The sequence below is a fragment of the Ambystoma mexicanum genome, chromosome 5p (assembly GCF_040938575.1).
Source record: "Ambystoma mexicanum isolate Mex_15411 chromosome 5p, UKY_AmexF1_1, whole genome shotgun sequence".
Lineage (NCBI taxonomy): Eukaryota > Metazoa > Chordata > Amphibia > Caudata > Ambystomatidae > Ambystoma > Ambystoma mexicanum.
The window spans coordinates 235,144,305-235,170,712 of NC_090930.1; positions in this window are offsets into that span (position 1 = coordinate 235,144,305).

Genomic DNA, 26,408 nt, shown 5'->3' on the forward strand with positions numbered 1-26,408 from the left:
GGAAGGCGCTGAGCATTTCAAGCATCTATGTCTAAATTAAAAACAGTGCTATATACAAACCGAATTACTAATTTCTTTCTTTTACAATTGCAGTGAAGACCATTCTCCTGAAAATAAGAAGCCGAATTTGAATTACAAAGAACAACTAAGAAGCAAACTGCTCATTTTAGAAAAGAAGTAAGTAGATTGTTACCATAATATTTGAATTATTACTCAAACACACTCTAAGGTTAATTCATGCTACTGCTGTGCGTAAAAACTAGAGATTCTGCACCGTTCTGACCAAAAATCCTCCCGTCTTCAACAGTGATTTACTGGCAGAATGGCCCACAAATTCCTATTTTTCGCCACACAAATTACCCAACTGAGCGGCTAGAATTTAGATGTTGTAGAAGAAATAACTGTTTCATTTGTATAGCTTTAGATATACTATTTATACTTCTCCACACCACTGGCTTACTTTTTTCTGTCATCTGAACCCCAGTTTAGTAACACATTAATTCAAGAATACCCATCCCTAGTAGTTGTACTTCCCAATGCACAATCACACACCATTACATACATCTTTATCATCTCACTCAAACACTCATGCACACAACACACATGCATTGCAGAACACCCCAACCCATACCTTCTGTATTTTTTTCAACAGACCCTAAAGCATGCCTACCAAAAAGCAACTCCATAGAAAGGAATGCAGAAGTAGAGCAAATGAAAAGAAAAGTCTCCAACATAAACATCCATCTATAGCAGAATTTGTAAAAAAAAAAGTTGAAACACAACAGTTAATACAGTCATGTAGTGAAACAGAAGAAGTTTCTAGTACAAAAACGTTGCCTCCTCTATCAAATGTAAAACAACCCGAAAAACAATTAACAGAAAATCAACTATCACTACAAATAAAACTTCTTCTATAAATCTTGATATAGTACAAAGTAAGTATACCAAGAAAAGTATTTTAGCCAAAATGTTCCATCACAAAGTCCTTCAAAATCTTATAAAAACAGGAGAGAAAACAGGTTCAACACTTCAAACCTATCGTAGGAAAGTAATCTTAGAAGCGTTGATAGACAGTGCACTTCTTCTCAAAAGAAAGTTATTTATTTTACTGTTAAACAGAATGAAACCACTAAAAAAACTAATAACTAAATTACAAAAAAGACTTCTCAATAAACGAAATGTCAACAGATATAACTTCTTAAGTATCTGTGGAGGTGAATGGAGTCACGCTACAAGCACAGAACCATACTTTAATGAAGAAGCCTACAAACAAAAGCAAACAAATACAATTGCCATACATAGCAGTGGTCGAGGTTATGAAAAAGTTAATGATACCATAATGGAAAAAGAAGTACTCCTTACAAAAATATGCCCTGAAAAGTAGATTTACCCCTCCATTCAACTGAATCAAAACATCTAGTGTACAAATGGCCATGCACGTCAATGTGTAACATTCCCAAAAAAATGTTCAAGTCTTTACGCCAATTCCTCAATCAATATGGGAAAAGCAAAGACAAAATCAAAATTAAACTACTGCAAAATATGGATGCTTGTCCAGTACGCAGGTACACAGGACGACAAGGACATTCATTGGCCTGCATTACAGGATCTACTTGCAAAACACCCTTCCATGATATCAAAAGGATATCAACACATCATGCAAGTATAAGAAATCTAGTTTATAAACTGTACTATGCTAAAAGTCCTGCTTTAGCACTAGCCAATTTAAATAACATTCTTCTACATGGTACAGCAAAAGACCTACTAGAAGAAATCGACTATATCCAGACAAAATATTTTGGAAGTGAAACCCACTTACAAGATGATTTAGCTGTAAACCAACTTCGAAACACATTTGCACATGGCAACCTTTCACTACACACATCCAAAAAAGAAATACTAAAATTTGAAAGTACTTCAGCTGAAGTACCAAACCACGTGTGTGTATGTTGCCACAGAACTTTTTATAAAAGTAACACAAAAACTGTAGACCTATCATACAAAATAGAAGACAATGAAGATTCTAAATGGTTTGAATTAGCTCTCTACCTTATAGCAGAAAACGAATACGAAATAACTGACCGCATAATACTATGCAGTTACTGCATTACAAAACTTGACAACAACCAAACTCCTTCACGTGCTATCACAAATAACTTCGAATTATATCCACTACCAAAACCCCTTCAACAACTTAATTTATATGAGAGCATCATAATTCAAACAGTGCACCCATTTCAAGCAATACTACGCCTTCAACCAAAAACTGGAAAATTACCTCCCTCTGAATTAGTAAAAGGTATTCATGGAAAAGTAGTTTATTTACCATTAGATCTAAAAGAAAATGTCCACACTCTAGGAGTGCAACATCCAATGCAGCAATCTTTAATTATCTTGGTAAATGGAGTACCTACAAAAGACAAAAAAAATTGGCAACAACTGGTAGATTTACATAAAGTTAGAGAAGCCCTGCAATATCTTAAAGAGAATAATGAATATTACAAAGAAATTAATATTGAAGAAAACTTGAAAGATACAACTGAAATAATTCAAGAGACACAAGAAGCTGTTCAATTTGAGCTCCTAGATCCTGCAACAATATCAAACACTTTAGGCCATTATACAATTCATCCATTGCACTCTAATGACACCATAGAAGATGCACTGGAAACGTACCAAATGCGTCAAACAAAAGGATCACCAATCAGCATATGGGAAAAAAGTATAGAAGCACGTGCTTTTCCTTTACTCTTTCCTACTGGCAAAGGAGGAAGATATGATGATAGACCTATTCAAATATCAGCATCAGAACATCGCTCATTACGAATGTATTCTGAAGATCCCAGATTTCGACAAAATGTGGAATACATATTCCACCTACTCTTTGAAAGTGAACTAGCAACTTGATGTTACGGAGTTGCACACATATTAAAATCAGGATCACACTTTCAAAATATGACAGCTACACAATTATTACAAAAAGTTCAACAAAAAGATGACGTTTTACAAGCCAATCATACAAATCTATTAGCAAATATGCGTGGTACTAAAGAGTACTGGTTTCAACGTCATGGAGATGTATGTTGTATGATCAGAAACCTTGGCCCACCCACTTGGTTCGTCACATTAAGTTGTGCAGAATATGCATGGGAAGATTTACATGCTTTCCTACGCATATCAAACGAAAACAAAACAAACATAGATATACTAAAACCTGGAGAACTTTGTTCACAGGAACCTGTTAATGTTTTGAGATATTTTCACCATCGCTTCATTGCTATGTTACATTTTATTTGTAACAAAACTGTTCCTTCCCTTGGAGAACAATTCTTTTGGAGAAAAGAATACCAAGCCAGAGGACCACCACATATCCACATGCTTTTATTGATTAAAGATGCTCCTAAATTTGGTCAAGACAGTGATGCCACTGTTTTACAGTTTATTGAAAAATATATCACTTGTGAAATTCTATCAGAATCCGCAAATAGTGATCTTCATGCAAACATTTTACAATTCCAAAGACACAAATGTGGCAAATATTGTCATTGCAAATACAAAAACAAAGGGCAATACTACACCAAATGACGATTTGATTTCCCTAGACCAGTTACAAATAGAGGTCAAGTGAACAACCTCATGTCTTCAGTTAAACATAGTGTTAAAGGTAAGTCACCCAAAAATACATATTGCATAAAAAGAAAAGAAGAAGAAATATATATCAATGATTACAATGCAATCATTGCCCACTTATGGAATGCAAACATAGACGTGCAGTACATTTCAGACAATTCTACTGCAGTTGCACGATATGTCACAGCATACTTGACCAAATCAGAAAAGACAGAGCTCCAAGACCTCTGGAATGACCTGTTATCAGCTAAAACAGTGTCTCAGAATTTATACAGCTTGGGCATAAAAATGCTGTCCCATAGAGAATGTGGATCCTATGAAGCAGCTGATCGATTAACTGGTACTGCATTGTATGGCAAATCTGCAAATATAGTATGGCTAAGTCTTGGTCCAGCTAAATCTAGAAAAAGAGTTCTAAAATCATACGAAACTATAGAAACAATAGCCAAACATGATCCCAACAGCCAAGACATTTTAAAAAACAATTTATTGGACACATACTTCCCAAACAGGAGTACCACTTTGGAAACCATGAGTCTATACCACATAGCCCAAAACTACACATACAAAAATAATATAAAACCTGATGAACAAAACCGTAAATACAAAGTGACAAACTGTGAAGGCAGCACAGTAAAACTCACCAAACCATATTTAATTAATCATATCAAATTGTCATTAAAGACTCCTCAACATAAAGAAGTATTTTACATGTCCCTGCTACAACTCTTTAAACCATTGAGAAAAGAAGAAGAAATACTAGATAACTATGACTCATATGAAGACGCTTTCAAAGTAAATGAAAGCAGTATAACTGATGTAAACTTTGCACATTACAAAACAATGTTGCACAATGAACAGCAACACGAAGAAGAACTCCAGGCCCAACTAGATAAGGACACTCCTGACAGTAGTCAACCTTCTGTCACAGGAAGCCAAGAACCACTGGGAGACCCACTAATAACAGATGAGGCAGAATTAGCTATGATAGAAGTAGAAAACACCATGTGTCAGTATGAAGAAAAAGAAGACTTAACTATACTACAATTAAAGCTAAACAATGAGCAACGTAGCATTTTTCAAGAAGTAACAAAAGAAATTACAAATGGTGTACAACATGAAAACAAACAATGCACCTGTTAAAATTACAAACTGTACTATTGTATGTCAGTGGTGAAGCTGGTTCTGGCAAAACATTCCTAATCAAAATCATCAGTAAGTTCCTTCAACAATTGACAAACAACAAACTGTCAGCTGTTGTCACTGCCCCCACAGGTTTAGCTGCCTACAACATAGGTGGTGTCACTTTACACTGATTACTACTCCTGCCAGTAGAACACCAATACAAATTAGATTATTACAAACTTTCTGCAGAAGCTGCAATGGAACTACGCAGAGTATTGAAACAAATGAAAATGCTACTAATAGACGAAGTGAGCATGGTGTCCAACCTAATGTTGGCTTTGATTCACCTCCGATTACAAGAAGTACTCAAAACAAACTATGAATAGCTCTTTGCAGGAAAACATATTATTGTTTTCGGAAATCTTCTTCAATTGACACTAGTAAAAGGTGAGCCTATTTTTAAAACATTAGGACACAAACTCTGCCGTAAAACTGTTGGCAGCATTGGAAATGTCAACCTGTGGCAACATTTCCAATACAGAGAATTAACAGAAAACATGTGCCAATCTGCAGATCTCACTTATGCCAACATCTTAAAAAGTATCAGAGTTGGTATACTTTCTGAAGAAGCAGAAGCAATATTGAAAACCCGGCACATTCATGCACTTTATGGTGATAATGCATGTGCTACAGATGTTATGGAACAATTAGCCCACAAAAATGTCAATTGTATGGCCTTAATGCCAACTCTTGCAAGCTGTTTCAAATTTAATGAAATAATGTTAAGTAAAGAAATGCAACCAATAATGGAAATTAGCGCCACAGACAAACTAGATGTACATGGAATGACACTACCCATGTGTGACCAAGTCACAACAAGACTGAATAGTTTAGAAAAATCAATCTCAAACACAGCAGGCTTGGAAAAGATATTAAAATTATCCTTAAATTGCAGAGTAATGCTGAATCGTAACCTTGACGTGGACCAAGGACTAGTTAATGGAGCACTGGGTACAGTTGTTGGCTTTCAAACATACCCATGTGACAACAAAATTCAGTTTGTCAATATTCTCTTTGACAAACTTTCAGAAGTAAAAAGAATAGGACGCTCAACAGCTCAATTCCTTCTCTTCAAAGACATGTATGTACGCAGAGAACAATTTTCTCTAACTCTTGCATATGCAGTCACCATTCATAAATTACAAGGTCTTACCCTAGACAAAGCAATGATAGACATTGGTCACACAGTCTTTAAAGAAGGCATGAGCTACGTAGCACTATCATGCTTACATACACTTGACAGTCTATTTCTAATCAACTTTCATGCAAGTAAAATAAACGCTGATATTCCTTGCATTTTAGAATACAATAGACTTCATTCACTATACACTCCCCATCTAAACACATATTCTGTTCCACAAAAAGTAAAACATTATAAAAGAAAAATAAATCAAACAGAAAAGCAACAGGATGTCACTGCAAATCCTCCAAAGAGAGTAACAGAAAGTAATACTTCATCAAGTGCCACAAGCAAAAAAGAATCAATTAGGGAAAGTAAACCAGGTACTTCTTCAAAGAAGGAAGACAAACTCCAAAAAAAGCAGTCAGATACAGAACTACCTGGTCCATTTAAACTCTCAAATATAGTTGGTGTAAGTTGCTACGCAAATGTAGCAATGAATATTCTATTTCATGGTCTGCATGAGGTAAGTAATGTCTATGAGCCTGGCGCCTATGGCGCCAGGACGATTCCTATTATGAGCCTGGTGCCTAAGGCGCCAGGACTGAATCAAACAGCCCCCAGCCGGGGCTGTTGGGGTTTTCATAAATATCTGTATGCCTGCTCCCGGGGCTGATGGACCTGATCTGGATGCCCGGGGGTAGGCATCATGACACAAACCTATACTGCTATACGTGAGTGGTGAAGCTGGTTCAGGCAAAACATTCTTAATCAAAATCATCAGCAAGTTCCTTCAACAATTGACAAACAACAAACTGTCAGCTGTTGTAACTGTCACCACAGGTTAAGCTGCCTACACTGATTACTACTCTTTCCAGTAGAACACCAAAACAAATTAGACTATTACAAACTTTCCACAGAAGCTACAATGGAACTATGCAGAGTTTTCAAACAAATGAAAATACTGCTAATAGATGAGGTGAGCATGGTCCTCAAAACAGACTACAAACAGCTCTTTGGAGGAAAACACATTATTGTTTTCAGAGATCTTCTTCAATTGACACCAGTGAAAGCTGAACCTTGGTAGTGGCTGTTTAGTTATTGTTAAGTTGCTAATCCCATAGGAAGAGCACTTTTTGTGCAGTTTATAAATTTGATGACAAATCCTCACCAATCTTTGCAAAAACAAGTATATGGCCCACTCTGAATATTGTTGCACATTTTTGTGAGGTTTGGTCCGCGGGGCAAAGTTATAGGGCGGGTCACAAAATGTAATTTTTCCCTTTGCGCATGCCTACAGCTCAAACCGCTCGACAGACATCCACCAAATTTGCAGCAGGAGCGGCGCCTTAGTCCCGAAAGCGTGCTTTTGTTAATTTGGTGTAAATCCGTACAGTAGTTTTCTTGTAAATGGCCAAAACGTAGGGCAAAAAAAAATAGCGATATCTATGTCCACTCTGCGGACACACTTCACTGTTCGCTCCGTGGACAGGACACCGATTGGCTAATGGGCTTGCGTCATGTCCGCGGACACCTAACATGTTCTCTGATTGGCTGGGATGAGGCGTGAAGTGCGTCACATTATTTCGATGTGCCCGCTGTTTTGGATCCACCGACAGCGTGGCAATGAACAAAGGCAACATGCAATTTTGTGGAGTATGCTGGTGTGTTTGCCATGTCCACAGTTGTTGCGGTTGTCCGCAGACATAACAAATGCACTACTGCCTATTGTACCTTATTATGATGTTGGTTTTGGGTTGTTAGTAGAGGATTGATTGTAATTACAATCCCCTATAAGCAGGTTACATACCACAGTCAAAATGTTTGCTATTATAGGTGTGTTATGCTGCGGTGGTTGTGGCCAGGGCCTAGAGTCTTGGGTGCATGGCCTCTAGGCACTGGCCACAACCACCGCAGCATAACACACCCACAGAATGAAACACCCATCAAATATCCAGAACCCAAACGTTTGTGTACTGTTTCATTTGTAGAGTTTGTATGCTAACTTTTGGCTAGGCTATGCAGTTAAGATTGTGGAGTTTGTAACAAGGAGTGCAGTGTTAGTGAGTTTATTTATTGTATACTTACTGGTTGAGTTTGTTGTGGTTGTATGCAGTTTTTCCATGACATGGGTAACTGGACCAGACATACTTTTTCGATCTCTGTGATAAAAGAAAAGATTATGGGCCTCATTACACGGATGGTCCATGCCAGTAAAATACCGGCACCGCCTTGGTGGAAAGGGGAATTACCGCCCTATTCAAAGGTTGGTGGGGCGGTAATTTCCCCTTCCCCCATTGCCCTTCCCCATTCCCATTTTTGCCCCATAAGGCATAATGGGAATGGGGAAGGCGCTAATTACGGTACCGCAAATTGCAGTACTGTAATTAGCTCCCTGGTCCCTTTGCGGGTTGGTTTTTAACGCCTGCAAAAAGCAGACGTTAAATTCCCCAACCCACAAAGGGACCTCGTAGTAAGGCTATAAGGGTTTACCGGTACCGGTAACATACCGGTACCGGTAAACCCTTACCGCCTACCGTGTAATGAGGCCCTATATGTTAGAGCAGGTAGTTTATAATGAGTTATTGCATTGCTTAATAGACATTTCTGTATTTTGTTTTACCCTCATATTTAGTACTTTACAAGTACTATAGTTCAAAGCAGTGAACTGTGCAATTTGCTTAGTTGCTGTGTTTGTTTTCTTAATCATTGGGTCTGTGGGAAAAAAATCAATGCTGGATTAAAAAAAACATTCTATGTTGTGGTACAATATATTAATTTCATTGTTTTACTGTTTATTTCTTGTTTCATGCTAATCTTCTATATTTGGCTTGTTGCAGATTTTTGGGGCAATTAGATACCTGTTGGTGTATTCTAATTGTTTATTTCTACGTTTATGCTATTCATCTATCTATTGGGTTTTTGCAGATTTTTTGGGGCAGTTAGGTACCTGTTGGCATATTCTAAATGCATATTCCTTGTTTGATTTTAGTGGTATTTATGCATGTGTTTGCTTGTTGCAGAATCCTGGGGCAGTTAGATACCTGTTGGCGTACTCTTACTGTGCACAGTTTTGAAGTTGAAGTTTTGGTTATGTTCATACACAGATTACGTATTACATTTTGGTTTTAAGAATGTGCTTTAGAGTAATGGTACTATCATTACATTCAAACCATCCACAATTCTTTTTTATATATGCAGTGTAGTGATCCGCATTCGTTGTGGCTCCTGCGTGGTAGATTATACCTATTGTTGTGAAGGTTTTCTTACCCATTGTTACTTGACCATGTATGAATCCAGTCAGTTTACAGTTGTTTTTGGTACCATCTGCCCTGTAACGTAAAAGCATTACTATTACATATTTACTATGTGTCGGTATTTGTAAGGTAGAGTGATTATCTAAATTGCAGGTAGTACATAATCTGCCATGGTTTGCATTTTGTACAAGTTGCTGGAATGGAATGGATTCACAGTTAGGTATGGATACATACACAAAGCGTTCTTTAGGGACTTCTTCCTATACCACATGTTTGCAGAGAATGCATGTATATTTCCACATGTATGGGATCTGAAAGATTTAATTTATAGGTATGTTTTTGTTTTCCAGTACTTGTAGTAAGTACATTAGAAAGTACATTAGAAAGTTTGCCAGTGAGAAGCTGCAAGAGGTCCTCTTCAAATTAATCGTTTGGCCCTGCCGGTGATAGACCCTATGTGGGGAGATGGTAGTTGTTGTGGCTAGGGAGTGTTCGGTGCTTAGGAGGTCACAGTTGGGTGGCAGGTTAGTGTCAAAGGATCTGATAGAGAGGGCTTCTTTATGAACGAGAGCTACACTGCCGCCTCTGTTGGATAAGCCTGTCACTGTGCAGAATAGAATTAACAGGAGGGATGGCGATGGAGAGGGCAGGGCCAGCACTGCATGAAGCTATGTTTCTGTGATGGCCAGGAGGGTCATTGGACGTGATGAGGTCCCAAATATTGGGTGCATGTCATGGCTGTTATTGATCTGGCATCAATGAGGGCACAGATGAGGGGGTGGAAAGGTCAGTAGGAAGGTGGCTGGAATTGGGGGCAGTGTCTGCTAGTGATGGCGTGGGTGAAGATGAGGTGGGAGTGGAGTTAATGGTGGTGTGGTCTCTGTGGTGGCGGAAGGGGGTTCTGGTGAATGAGCATAGGTGCCCTTTCCTGGCGGAGAGAAAAGGATTGATAGGGGTGGGGGCAGTGAAGTCTGTGTGCAAGTAGAGAGACTGCTGAGTCTGTTGTAGCCTAGACATGCAGTCATAGTAGGTTGAGTGCAGGAGATGGAGAAGTGATGTCAGCATGTGTTGTGTTGCGGGCACGCTGATCTGCTAGATTGGTGGGGTTGAGATGGGGGAGGAAAGGTGTGGGGGACAGATGAGTGAGCAGGTAGGTGTTTCAGTAGGAATAGAGTGGCAGGTGGTAGAAAGGGACTATTAGCCATGTACCTGTGAGACAGGATACTTTTGTGTGCAGCCGTCCATACCTGAACAGACCAAGACAGGCAGGGTCCTTAGGTGGGGGCCTTAAGTGGGGACCGGCTTTGCCTCCTGGCAAAGTTTTCCTTCTTGCTGAAACCACAGGGACAGCAATTCAGCAGCAGCAGTGGGGATATCAAAGGACATGGAGCTGCTACGCGAGACTCTGGCTGCAGTCGGTGGTGCACGGGAGGAGATGGTCAAAGCAGATGCCATATTGGAATAGATCATGGGCTCCCGTGGAAATAAAGATGGCATGGGATGGCTGGCCCTGCATGCAACACTTGGTGTGGTGTTTCTTTGGTTTGGTCTTCAGGGCAAGAGAATGTCAAATCAAAGTTCTATAAAAAATATACATACATATGTATACTTTAATTGAACACACCATATACCATAATAACTAAATAGAAAATGCCACAAAGATACAACACTGAAGAAATAACCCATAATATTCACAGATAGAGAGGCACAGGTTAATGAGGCACAGGGAGAAAGACAGATAAGAACCAACATGTTCTTTAACAAGGATATGTTCTCATAGTAGAAGGGATTAGGTTGATCTAGACAGTTTCTACTGCTCAGAAATGGACTAGGGTGACATTTATCAGGCAATACGACCTTTGCTGTGTCTTGGCATTTCAACAACGGTGAACTAACCATCTTATCACTGTTTAATACATGCTCGAATTCGGCTGTCGCTGCAGTCCAGGCGGCAAGCAGATGTTGCGTTGGGGTTCAAACTGTAGATTGCTGTGGTTTGAAGCAAGGCTCAAGCAATGCCAATCAAAGAGATCACCAGGTTTGATCACCAGGTCATGGTTCGCCAGCGGATGAGCTGATGTCAGGATATGCAAGCTGAGTAGGTAGTTCTAGTGGGTTTGGCAGTTTGTGGTCTGGAGATTCTTTGGGAGAGGTATAGGGGGGACTATGTCATATTATCTGGTCTCTTTTTGGAATGCCAATGGGAGCTCTGAGTGTGTTGTTTTGGACAACTGGAGTTTATCAATGTTTTTATCAAAAGTGCCGGCCAGGAGGGTGTTACAATAATCCAGGTGGGATCCAATTATAGCTCTGGTTATGGTTAAGAGAGGAGGGTCTGGTGGCAGTGAGTAGTTTGGAGTGCTAGGCTACTGTGGAAGCAATTGCGTTCACCTGTCTTGACTTGTGTAGGTTGAACTACAGGTACAAACCAATTGTTTTGATAGCTTGGGAGAAAGAGATTTGAACATTGTGACATTGTTGTATTTGTCTATAAGTTTCCTTAGAGTTTCCGGTGATCCAATTAAGAGAAGTTCAGTTTTGTCCCCATTTAGACAAAGCCAGTTTTCAGCCATCAATGTTTGGATGGTGGCACAGATTGAGTTGAGGGTTTAGGGGTCAGATTCGTAGTCTCTTGAGAGTGGGATGAGTACCTGCGTGTCATCCGCGTAGTTCGTGTAGATGATGCCTTGGGTGTCAAAGATGAGAAATAATGGCCTGGTGAATATGTTGTACGGGGGGGATGCAGGACCCTGCAGGACACAGCACTTGATGATGTTGGGGTGTGCGCAGACTTGGTTAGAGAAGACCTTCATGGCTCTGTCTTTGAGGAATGAGGTGATCCATGCTATAGCATTGGGGGAGAAGTTAGCAGCAGAGTATAAGTGGTGTCAGAGGGTGTTGTGGTCAACGAGGTCAAACGCTGCCGACAGGTCTAGGAGGAGGAGCAGGGCTGGTTTGCCTTCATCTCTGATGTCATTCATTTGATTCTTGAGGTCTAACAGAGCTGTTTCGGTCCCTTGACATGGGCAGAAGATGGACTGACGCTTGCAGTACTATTCTGGATTAATTGAAGGGGGTGAAGGGAGGAGCTAGGCAGATTGAGGAAGAGGCTGTTGCAGTAGTCCAGCCTGGAAAGAACCAGAGCTCTGGAGACATTGAGTTGATGGGAGAAGGTGAGAAAAGGGGGAATGCCTCTGAAGAGGTGCAGCTGACAGTGGGCCTTCTTGGCCAGGTCCATTACGTGAGGAGAGAAGGAGAGAATGAGAGAGAGGAGTCAAAGATGGTGCCAAGGTTTTTTGCTTCATAGGAGGGAGAGTGGGCTCAAGGAGAGTAGACAGAGTGTGGGATGGAAGAAGGAGCAGGGGTCCCAATGAAAAGGATCTCTGTCTTACTGGCATTAAGGTATAACTCATTAATTGTGCACCCTGCTTGGATGGCTGACTGGCAGTCAAGAATAAGAGAGGAAGAGGAGGAGGTAGCGGGCGTAGCTTGAAAGAGAGCTGCATTTCATCGCAGGAACACTGGAAGTTAGGGCAGAAGATGGAGATCAAATGGGCTAAAGGGGTCAGTTAGATATTGAAAAGCCAAGGCGAGAGGATAGAGCCCTGAGGCACACCACAGGTAGAGAGTGAGATGAAGGAGAGAAAAGGTCCCAGTGTAACCTGAGAGGGTTGGTCTGAGAGGAAGGGGGTTACCCAATCCAGAGCCAGGCCTATGATGCCAATGATGTCTTGGAGCCACTTTATTGGAGTAGCATCATTGGCCATATCAAACGCAGAGGAAAGGTCAAGAAGGATGATAACGAAAGGAGAGCTGGAGTTGAGATTAGTGAACAAGTATTTACCGGTGTTCAGAAGAGCAGCTTCCATGCCTCCGGCAGCTCTGAAGCCAGACTGGTGGTTGTGAAGGCAACCAAGAGATTCAGTTTGGTGGATAAGCTGGGAGATGTCCAGCTTCTCCAAGAGTTTGCCCAGGAAGTGAGCAATGGAGATAGAGTGGTAGTTTGCCAGACATGAAGGGTAGGCAGAAGGTCTTTTGAGGGGATGGTGCACCAGGGAGTTCTTGAGTAGTTATGGGAAGGATCTGGTGCTAAAGAAGGGATTACAGAAATCGGCCAAGGCTGGAGCAAGGGAGACAATATCCTTGATAGTCTCAAATAGACTTTCATAGAACAGACTTGTCTAGAGCCCTCATTAGATGTTATGGGGGAAAAGAACAGTGCTTTTTTATCTATTTTTATTTATTGATATAGTTGATAAATAAACTTTTCAATAATTTGCTACAAAAGATAGATAACATTCCATAAAAACATTGATTTGGAATACAAAACTCACATAAACAATAAAAGCGAAAATGACACTCACATTTAGAGTAAATAGACACAGTTAATTTTCGTTAAAATTTTGAAAACAATTGATTGTCTAGACCCCATGATTAATCTTAATCCTTAAAATTACAAAATCATTCTAACAATTCATGGTATCAACATCTAAGTTCAATAACAGTAAAAAATGTGCGAGCACCACTCTTACTTTGTTCACGTTTGCATTGTAAATATAATCCTAAAATCTTTCGGGGGTCAGGCAATTATAACATTCAAAAAGGTGTTTGAAATACCTGATTCTAGATTCTGCAAGAGCTGGGCACATGGCTACCAAATGTATAAGGTTTTCAGGCACATCGAATTTCTTGCAGAAGTGACAAGACGTGAGAGACGCAGAACACAGTTTCCATCTTGCACGAATTTCCCTCCTGTGCCATATGTTTAGCTTATATCGAAGGAAGAGGTCACGATATCTAGCACCCAGAAATTTGATTAAGTATGACTCAGGAGTTCTTAACTTCTTTGGCCAGACTTTACATTTTTGCTCATGCTTACGCTGCAGACATTGCTCACGTGTATTAATCCAATCTTGTAATTTCCTTGGCTTTATTTGGATTTGTGGTAAGCAATGTGTCTGAGACATCTGCCTCATGCAAGAACTCCTGCACCTTCACCCGCCATGTGCTCATACTCGTAGTGTTAGTTGACTGTTTATACCTGGCTAAGATATTCAAAATAGAATTCGGTTTAGTTCACATTATGCATTTCCTATACAAGCTGCATAACTTCCACATGTACATGGAATATAGAGATGACAAACCCAGCTCATATCTTAAAATACACATTAGTGTACTGTGTGGGAGCAGAGGGTCTTGGAACCCCCCTCCATTCTCACACTTCCTGGGTAGGCCCAGCGGCGGCTGCTTTCGGTCCAGGGCCCCGGCCCTGGGGCACCCGCGTGGGAATACCACCGAATTGTGACCTCCCTTATGACAACATAATACCAGAATTGAACGAGACTCCATTTTGTGAGCTACAGTCTCCATTTTGTAATGGCGGCAGGACAGTTGTGAAATAGAAACGCAGGCCTGCAGTTCTCCCAGCCAGGCACACACACTAAGTAATCTGCTCCCCCCACCTCCTCCCTCTGCCATCTCCGCAGTTGTCCGGTTCTCACGAGAGACTAGCTGCGAGAATGCAACAAACTTACACTGTATCTTCTGTCTTCCATCTTACTTCATCGACCCTGACACGGCCCAGCACTGGGACCAGCACAGAAGTCATTCATCTCTATAAACCTGCCCTACACCCAACAGACCCTGGCCATAAAGAATACCATCCCCATATTCCTTAAAACAGGGTCAAACAACTAGAAGCGACCCCCAACTATGTTTGATTGTTCCTGCCTTAAGGAAAAGAGAGCCAAAGTGCCTTACTACATGCAATCAGAAAATGCTGCACAAAGGCATTTTCTATCTCATGTGCAGTAGAACAATATGTATGTCAGCTCACCATAGAATGTACGTGTAACTAAATGTCCTAACGTTAGAATTCAATTATAAAAGAGTGATGTATATTAACGTATGGTATGATAGTGCTAATAGAAATGGATTGTCATAACGAAATGCATAACCAACATAACACTGTACACGCCAGCATAAAGCTACCTTATTTTTAGTTTAAATGTAAACACATGAATTATATTGTGTAAAATTAATATAGCAACCAATCGCTCTGACCAGAATGTTCGTACTACAACAATACGTGTTAAGGCTGCATGCGCAGAACTTGAACCATGAACTGTTTAACATAGCATGGACAATAACCTCAGCATACACCTATTTTTTCATAATGTGTCATGTAACGAAGAGAATATTTAGCTAGATAGAAAGTATAGCACACTTTAAACAAATGTAACCAGAATGTAATGCAATAGGCCACGTGTAAAAAGCTTGTATGTAAAACCTGTTTCTGAAGGCCCTGCCTCTTTGTGCAATGCGGAACTACACCACAAAGGTGTTTCGATTCTCCTTCACCCTTCATAGTGTCAAAGTAAATTAGCAGAGATTTAATGATGTTTAAACAACCGGCCACTAACCCCCCACAGTAAGACTTATGCCCATGATGGTATGTGCCTTTTGTGACCTATTCTTTAATGTGTAATTCCAGCCATAGACTTAGAGCCCCCTTTGTGTTCATCGGATGGACATTCCAGACCCCGCAGTGACCTCAAAGGTCTCACATCTTCAGCCAATTCATTCTGCATTGTATCAACACATGGTTAAGCCTGCCTACCAATAGATCAAGCGCTGCATTTAATGGTTGTATTTTGACCTATGCCCAAAGATAAATTACCCTGCTCTTCCCAAGTGTTTAAGCCTACAGGTCTTTGAGCTCACTGGAAAAGCAGGTTATGGTAGTGAATGAATGGGAATGTGTGTCCACAAGAGCAAATGTCAAATGTTCATTTAACAAAGAAACAGCACCACAGATGCCGATCTCACATACCAGTTTGATGAGCGCAGCTGACCGATTGACCCAAGAAGCGTCATCACTACACCACGTGCTCCCGAGCCAACCACAACCCTTTGACCCTATGGAATCTATAGGTGCTCGGCCCTAGTGACCAATCTCAACAATTCATGTGCACAACACTGCGCCACAACACATAAATATGATGTACAATTCTACAGTATTTAATTGTTATTATTCTGGTCAGCCTGACACCTGTTTCTAGCTTGGCTCTTCCTCTGAGGCTGATACAAATACAACATATTGGTTTAGATGTGTTCAAATCGGTTATGGGCAATTATGCCCAACCCCATAAACCATACATAGCGACCAGACCAAGGTAGCAACAGGAGTGGCATAACATGATACAATTAAAACAAAGCCACAATAGGCAGTTTGAAGCGAGCGCTGTATTCTTTCCACAACTAAAGTCACGTGATCAGGCTGAAACCCCACCCCCAGGAAGCCGGCACACAACCCTGCCTCAGCTGCCCTTGTGGCGTTAAGCCCGCCGCGGTGACAAGGGCGCCGTTGTCTGCTGTTTCCCGCTGAGTCTGTGCATCGTGTTCCAGGTCCTGAATTGCACTGAAAGTGACATTTTCCTACCTGCAAACATCCCGCTCTGAATCGCGTAAGCCTGTGGTAATTCAAAGCAGTTTGAAGCGACCGCTGTATTCTTTCCACAACTAAAGTCACGTGATTGGGCTGAAACCCCGCCCCCAGGAAGCCGGCACAAAACCCTGCCTCAGCTGCCCTTGCGGCATCAAGCCCGTTGCGATGAAAAGGGCGCTGTTGTCTGCTGTTTCCCGCTGTTTACGCTGAGTATGCAGTAAGTGACCTAACGCACAACATATTCATTTTTAGTTTTTTCCTACACTTATTCACCCAACATAATGGAGGGCAATAAACCCAGAATACGTCTCCAAGAGAAGCTAGAAGAAACTGTAGCAAATGTTCTTAAACACCTCTTAGTTGCGAATTCACAACCCAATGTTCAAAAAGACCTAAGTAATACAACTGACAAAATAATTCTTCTAGCACAACACAACAAGGAGACGAGAAACCCAAAAAAGAAACTGAAACAAGCCAGATTGAATCCCCAAACTACCTCTCCTTACCCAACCTGACTCAAAACCCTGGCTGTCCCTTGCAAAATCCCAATACCAATAAAGGAAACTCCCCCCCTTTCACTCCTATGCATCAAGACCCACTGGGCAAGCTTGCTACTGCACAACCAAGTAACTCACCATGTGTATCCAGTCACGCGAATATTGAGCTGAGTCACCCCAAACCTATAACTGCTTCCAGAATGCAGAGGAATGAGAAAAGCAAGAAAATAGCGTTTAATCATTAAACAGAAATGTCTCCAAAACTATCCTCATTTATTTTGGGAAGAAGAGACTCTCTCTCTCTACCACAACTTGATCTCCAGCTCCACACTCCTCAAAATAAAGTGACAAAAGTTTCAACGTTGAACCTAACATTACGAAAAAGAGCTTGTGTAGCAAAACAACAATGGCAGTCAACCTATCACGTTGCAGACATTTCTCAAGGCAACACCCTCAAATCTCCAAATCGAGTACCTCGACCTTCACTCGATATCACAGAAATAGACACCATTATGGACTTTCAAGAGCAAAAGAAACTGAAAATCTCTACAGACGAGCATAAGAAGAACACTGATGCAATAACTAACCCTTTGACGCCTATTCCCACAAAAGCAAACCTGTTCTTTCCAAAAACATTTTCTGAGGAGGACCAACAAAGTAATGTAACAACAACCGTCCATAACCAACAGGAGCTAGATTCCCCAACACAAAAGTCTGGAAGCCGCCAAACACTCCAGAATCCTGCAAACGAATTCCAACTACTATGCTGGATCTTCAAAACACGTTGGTGGCTGTTCTATCAGAAGCAATGGTGCCCTTCTTAAAGGTCCAAGAAGCAATGGTCGATGCCACTAAAGACCAAGCTACCCTGCTAGCCATGATTTTGACAAAACAAACAAACAGACTGTTTCATAACCACAATCCAAGATCGTTTGAATCACAAAGCAGAATCCACAAGAATATGGCAGAACCGGTTAGCTGAAATTGCAAGAATCGACCGACTGGACAAACAAACGCGTACAGAAACAGTTCTAACATTCACTAACAAAATCATGGATGATAAAGCCAAAAGACATTTACATTTAACAACTTCATTAGACCAAGGCACAATGCGCCAACAGACAGAGGACCCTTCAATAAAAGGGGTATCTATAAAAGATCAAACAACTCAATATGAACTTCAAGTACATAATCCACCAATTCACTCCAGCACCCCCAACTTAGAACCTCCAGAATATACCCCGTTTGATATCGTTGATTTAACTAAACATGGTCAGCTGGGCAATTCAACGACACCAAAGAAAGTAACTACAAAAAAACACCAAACAGGCTCTCGCGCTTTTTTGAGAAAGCTACAACTCAAGCCAGAGCAACATCCCCAACCTTGTCCTATAATAAAAAAACAACACCACCATTAACAAAAAAGAAATGGGGAGTAACCAACCCAACAAGGAAATAACAAAATCAAACTCACAGAACAATAAAATACAACCACTACAAGCACAAAGAGAACTGATCTCGATTGAAGAAGACGAACCACTAGACGCACTACTAGATGCGATTTTATCCATGATGTAGATTTCAAATCACCAACGACAGGATGTGACCACAATATAACGTCCAGTTCGCTCCAATCCCAAACAAGCTACAGGGAACTAGACGCTCAAGAAGAATCAATGATAATAATAGACAAATACTACAAGATTTCTTCTGAATCAATTTACATGAATGCTGATGACTCGATGGCAAACATGTCTCTAGTTTATTCACTAGTATCAACTGAAGAATCCTGGTCCAGGCCGTAATCTGATGTTTCTTCCGAAACTATAGAAACTAAAGAGATCAAAGCGAATACATCTTCAACCAGACCTACGTTTATAGACCCACACAAAGAACCTAACATATTTAGATTATCACTAACAGCTTCAAATTTAAAACCGGCTGACATACTAACTTTGAACAGAGCAAACATCCTTTGTTTATTCAATGCTATCCCGCCATTGGCTAAGATCTCTACACAAGACATCAACGTCATACATTTCCCAAATAAGAAACACATGGAAATTGCTCACATTGACTTCTACACCAACAAAATAATGCAGCAAGTTATCTCTGCAAAAAAACAACTTATCAAATGGGGCTTCATTATAGAAGAAATACAAGTAACAAGATTCATGGTGCTTAAAGAAAAGTAGATGCACACCAAAATCAAACTTCAAGTAGGGCCGATACATCGTAAACTTGAACTACAACAAACTTCTAGTGGACCACGATTAACTGGAGAATCATGACCAAGAGAAAGCGAAAATCTGATCAGTCAATCAAATATATAGTTGAACAACAGAATAATAGACTTACCACGGGAGATAAACTGCCAAAGAGACAACAACAGAAATCTGATAATCGGAAGCAAATACCAAAGTACACACATCAAGGCTTTTCTATAACAATCAACTCCTAAAGAAAACTCACCAAACAAGATTACATTATCTTCATGGAACACAAGAGGTTTTAAGCATCTCCTCTCGGAGGGAGCTGCCAACCAAAAAGAAATGTCCATAATATGTCTCCAAGAGACTTGGTTATCAACAGAAGTCATTTGCGATGGATTCTCTACCTACATGAATCCGGCGATCACTATCCGAAGACAATCATCCGGAATGATAATCATGACCAAGTTAGACCCCAACTGGGCAATTGTAAGAGGAAAAACATCCATGCCTGGGCCCAATACATTGTCATCTGCATTTCGACTATATCATCTGAGTCAAATCAACACCCAGACAAAACATATCTAACAATTTTCAATATTTACTGGAATGCAATAGCAATGAATGATGACAAGTTCATTGATTCAATTTGTGACGAGTTTGACAAAATAGCAAACTCCTTCGCCCAAACAGAGTTTGCCATTGCTGGGGATCTAAATATCCATCTTTACAACTCTGAAGGCTTTCGATTGGACTTTCAGAAACTATGTTCAAGAGCAAAGAAATGGACCAAAGAGATCGAGATCTGAAATCTAACTCTAACAGAACAACCTTTAAATGCCCATTGTCAAATGCCTCCAACGTGGTCAAGCAGTAAATCTAGGTCGATTATCAATTACATTTATATCTCTGATGTTATAAGGACCAGTTTAATTGCCACTGATAACTGCTTACAACCTAACAGTGACCATTGTCAAATTCTAATAACATGGAAGACAGCGTGAACCCTGGATTCTCGTCTAACCCTTCCAGACCTCAAAATAAATAACGGCTTGAACAAACTAAGAATAAAACAGCATCAAATTATTGATCTCGTCTTCAAATTTGAAAGATCATTGCTGCCAGATTCTTCAAAACTCAACTACGAATGGGTACTTCGAGACTACCAGACCTTGGCAAGTAACAACATCAACCACAACGCATCACACAAATCGAAATCAAAGCGAGGAAAAATATGCACCAAAAAGAAAAAACGTTTACTGAAAAAACTGAACACATCAGCCTCAAAAGTAGACTTAAAAAAAGAAAAACAAAAGTACTCAAATTCGATTAAATCAGCTAAAGCGATATTACATCAAGCAGATGCCGAAGCAATCTTAGCAGCAATTAAGGGGCAAAACATGACACAACTATGGTCGCTTCTAAATGAAAACAACAAAGAAATGAGCATGGTCCAAGAAGTAGAAGCAGACACTTGGACTAAACACTTTACTACTCTCTATGTAGCCAAAGCACCGACAGCCACAATCCAAGAAGAACCCAACGGTCCTCGATGGAATCTGACGTGGGAAACCGAAGATGTGATTAAAACTATTACAACTCTGAATTCATCGAGAGCGCCGGGACCAGACGGACTATCAAATGCAAACTTAAAGGCGGCACCCGAAAACGGGGCAAGTTTCTTTGCTCATCTGCTCCTTATCATGGAAAGAACACAACAAATCCCACGTAGTTGGACCTTAGCAATACTGATTCCAATTTTTAAAACTGGCAATAGAAAGAATCCACACAACTACAGACCCATAGCCTTAGTAGATCCGTTAAGAAAACTGTTTGCAAATTTTCTAATGAAAAAACATACCACATGGGCAGCCAACAATGGAAAACTAGAAAAAAGGCAAACTGGATTTGTCAGCAAGATGGGAACAAACGTGAATTTGATACTCTTGAGCCTGCTAAAATACGAGGCTGCATCAAAGAACCAACCGGTATACGCCGTCTTTATTGATCTAAAAATGGCGTTCGATACTGTAAACAGAATAAAATTATGGAACAAACTAACAACATGGGGATGTCCACCATCAATTCTAAATCCTATCAAACAACTGTACACCAACACCTCAGTTCGAGTTAGGCTAACAAAAAATGGCAGAGTCACTCAATCGATCAACACTTCCAATGGTTTGAAGCAAGGCTGTCCCTTAGCTGCCTGTCTCTACAACCTATACACTTGCGACTTTGTTAAATCAATTGAAGATCCACTTGAAAATCCGCCGAAACTAAAAAATGAACCAGTGCTATCATTAATATATGCTGACGACATTATGGTCATGGATAAAACAACATCAGGATTACAGAAAACTCTTGATAAAGTAGCAAGCTATATGACAGTCAATGAACTCCAGATCATCATAAACAAAACCAAAGTAATGAAATTAACAACTCAAAAAAAGAATAACCAGAAAACTCCAAAACTTTACCTCAAAGACAAGGAAATTGAAACAACAAATGAAACCTAGGTGTAATGATAAATGCTTCACTAATGGAGCAGGAATGGAAAACTGACATTGAAGAGAAAGCAAGATCTTTAGCGCGACTAGGTTGGTTTTACCATTGTAAATTTGGGACATACTCATTTAAATCAACCATCGCCCTTTATAAACAAAAGGTCGTTCCCATCTTGACCTATGCTGGCAAAACGCTGGTCAATAAACAAGGATTGAAATGGCACCTCTACGAAGACATATTTTGGAGGAAAACGTTAGCACTACCCAAAATTTTTCCTATGCCAAGGATCCGCTTTGAACTAGCATTACAATCACTACAGTCCATAATATTATGGAAACAAATGGACCTCTTCAGAAAAATAATCAGTCAAGACAAAATACCAGCTGTAGAAATACTAAAAACTAAAAAGAACACATTGAATGCAATGGTTCTTCAACAATGGTTCAGCAGCATCAAGAGTCAGATGGATGACAAAGGCATTACTGAAGAAATGTTAATAAACAGACCACAACACACACAGCGAGCATTACAGAGGAACGATTGGATAAAGACTCTCAGTGACCAGACTAAATATAAACGACATCAAGAATGTGTAATTGATACACGAGCCTTACATGAACTCCCTGCATACTTGACATGCTTCTCGGACAGACATATGCAAAACCTCTTCCTAAGGTTTCGACTAAACATCTTACCGCCCGTGATTACTTGAGCAAGATCAAACAGACAGATACCAAATCCTCAGACTGTCGGTTCTGCAAGACTGAACATATCAAAGAGACACTATTTCACATCATTATGATTTGCCCGGCACTACAGGAAAAAATAATATTATTTAAGAATTATTTATGGACTTCTTTACAATATCAAAAAACCAGATGACTACACAAGAACGGTGGGACCAATTACTAAAAGGCCACGACAAACATTTAATTTTAACAGCCATCAAATTTTGGATAGAGATCGAAAAGTACATGGAGAAATAGCTGACATGTTTGTTTTCATTGATTTACTTAACAAACTGTTTAAACAACTGCATAATAAAAAAATAAAAAAATAAAAATACATCTCCCCTGACAACAACTGGCAGTGAAGGGCCAATTACACAGAATGAGAATAGGGTAGAGGTTACAGGCGTATACCCTTTATTGACAAATCCAGTGCCCGCAGAGGGATATAGTGACCTTGTATATGTAGCACAACCCGCAGCACCCTCCATACTGAAGCCTTCTGCCACAGCACCACCCCTGTATGAGAGTCAAGGAATAGCAGGACAGGTGAGTACCGCCATGATTGATATTGAAAAATGTACGCAGGATTTGGACTCACCACTAACACTGGCTCGAACTGAGCTGTCCCGCCTTAGGGCCATGGGGGAGCAGGGAGGGTCACTCACCCCCCAACTAGAACGAGACTCAACGTCTCGTCCGAGTGAAGGGGGATCAGAAGATGGATGAAAAAGGGAGAAATAATATTTCGAATAAATGATACCCCCACGCGAATCATGGAAATAAACACAGCTGACAGCGAACGTGAGTTGGAAGAGGGAGGGGTTGCATCAGACAGGGAGGAAGATTATTGGTGTGACGTAGAGGAACAGGAAGAAGAAGAAAGAAGACTAGGAGCTGCCCCAGGAGGGGCTTCATTAGGGGAGGGATCATCCCCCATGGAAGAATGGAGAGAGAGGTTAAGGAACAGAACAGGAGGCATGGCGGTAATAGGAAAGAAAGGGAAGAAGGTGAGTACTAACAAGGGGGGAAAGAATCTGCAGCTACCATTGATACATAGGGGGCGGGAAGGCCCAACTATATACTATGGGCCCAAATGGACAAGGCCAACTTGCTCAGTTACCCCCACTATCCGGAGGTGCCAGTAAGTGGATATACGCATTTGAGAAACATACAACAGGATTGCCCTTGGCAGTGGGGGATGTCAAAAGCCTGCTGGTATCTGCAGTGGGAGACCAGGCAAATAGGGTTTGGGCAAAGGCGGAGTTCCCCGAAATAACACTAGATTGTGACCGCCACGATGGGACATCCTTCAACACAGTACGAGAACGAGTGTGGCATGCCCTGAGAGAAACATTTCCAGATACTCCAGATTTACAGTCAGTTATGCAGTGCACAATCGGAGATGAGGATGATGCAATGTCCTTTATTCTCTGGGTGCAGGACATGTGGAGAGTGGAAACGGGTACGGCATGGGACCAATCAACTTCCCTGTTTTATTTTATTATAAAGAGTGGGCTCCCAAAAGAAGTACAGAAGGCCCTTGATAAAATAGCTGGGATAGAAGCCAAGGGATGGCCTGAAATTCAAAGCATAATAGTGAACCACTGTAAAAGTATCAAAGAAAAAGAAAAGGAGATAGCTCAATGGCGGTTGTCAGACGAGGCTAAATTAGTACATAGCAAACTATTGAAGGTCAGTGCAGCAGCATCAACCAGCACGACAGGAAGGGAGCGGGAGGAAGATGACGGGCAGATGGGAATACCAGTACAAATGTCAGTGTACTGGACAGGTAATAGCCAGGACTCATGGCCAGGGGAAAACCAATATGAGGGACCACAATGGCCACTGAGAGGCGGGCCGGGCAACAGAGGAGGATTCACGGGGCCAAGAGGAGTGGGTCCCGTGTATGGAGGGCCCTGAGGAGGAGGGCAAGGAAAGTGTTGGAATTGCAGGAGGTGGGGGCATTTCATGAGAGAATGTCGGAGCAGGCCCACAAATTTGTACCCAACAAAACAACAGAATGGACACCCGCACCCCAGGAGCCCTTATGGGTCACCAATGGGCGGGAATAGGAGAGAGAACGAGCCCGACCGTAGGTTCATGAATGAGCACCAGATGCCCCCACAAAACACATCTCAGCACCCCCAGTTTCATGAACGTACCGCCCCCACTCATAGTAACCTCTACACTACCACTGTAAATGGAGCACCTACACCATGTAGAGGGATGGCAATAGTAAGAGGAAATGTTTTTGATACTGATGAACTCCCATGGCATTCAGCATAGGACCGCCCACAGGGAACACTTGCGTGTCCAGTACCGTCGACGACCCTTGACACAGCAGAGGAACCACTTGTAGGGGCGGTGATAGGCAATAAACAATTCATTTTTATGGTGGATTCGGGAGCGAAGGTCAGGTTCCTGCTTTCTAATCAGACTTTGGAAGCGTAAGGATTCTCTGGGGCGGTGGTCGAGGTTCCATACACTGAAGATCTAGACATAACAGTGGAGGGAAAAACTGTATGGACACCCCTGCTATACTATGAAGAGTCGCCCATTAATTTGCTGGGAAGGGACCTTCTGAGCAAGCTTAATATCACTATAAGCTTCACAGACAGGGGAATAGTGTGCTCTACATCAGGCATATGTGCAATGTTAGCCATACGCACTCAAGCAAAGTTCCCGCAAACACATGGCATACCTGTAAATCCAGATATGTTCATACAAGGGTTGAGAATACTGGCGAGAGTGGTGCCAGAATTGAAAAATGAAAAATGGAGGGTGCCTTCAGAATTCATTTTCCGCCCCACCGCAGACCCAGAAATAGTGCCAGGTTCAATAGTGTCCTTAGATATACAAGCTGTACAGGTGTTGTCACAAAGAATAGCAGAATTTGCAATGCACATGTAGGGATGCCAGTGGAGAACAGTGCTGTGCATTGACGTCAAAACGGCCCTGCGGGTTTTAAAAGACAAGGAACTTTTTAGTGACACAGAAGATGATGGGGAAATAGTGATGGAGATTGCAATCCCCTGTGATGTAATGATTCAAAGGAGAGAGGTGCCACTGCCTCTTGTAGCAGTCATTAAAGCACCACCAGCATACTTTGAGGAAGATCTATCCCGAGTACCACAGCAGTTGTGGACAACGAGCCCACATGATTTAGGGTTGCTACATGAAGTGACATCTGTAAAGATAAAGCTCAAGCCCGGAGCTATTCTACCCTGGGTAAAACAATACCCCATATCTAGGGAAGCTGAAGAGGGCATAAAAGACACAATATGTGCATTGATGATACAGGGAATAATAGTACCATCCAACTTGCCCTGCAACACTTGCATTTACCCAATCAAAAAAGCAAAGGGAGGGGCATGGAGGATGATCCAGGACCTACGCCCCCTCAACGACATAGTACAGAAGGAGTTCCCTCTTTTTCCAAATCCTGCCTCAATATTATGCAGCATCCCAACCAAAGCCACCCATTTTACAGTATTGGATCTGAAAAATGCCTTCTTTTCAATTCCACTTTACGCAGGTTCTTGGTACCTAACAGCATTCAAGCTAGGGGGAAAAAGATATGAGCACTGCAGATTGCCTCAAGGGTACTGCGAAAGTCCCAGTATTTCTAACAGAATATTGCATGAAAATCTTGGAAACATGTACACAACGAGAACAATAATTCAGTATGTGGATGATTTGTTGGTCTGCGGTAAAGATGAAAAGGAGTGCAGAGAGGAGTGCAGAGAGGATTCCATTACCCTGCTAACACAAATAGCACAGAAAGGGTACAAGGTAGACAGACAAAAGCTGCAATACTGTTTGA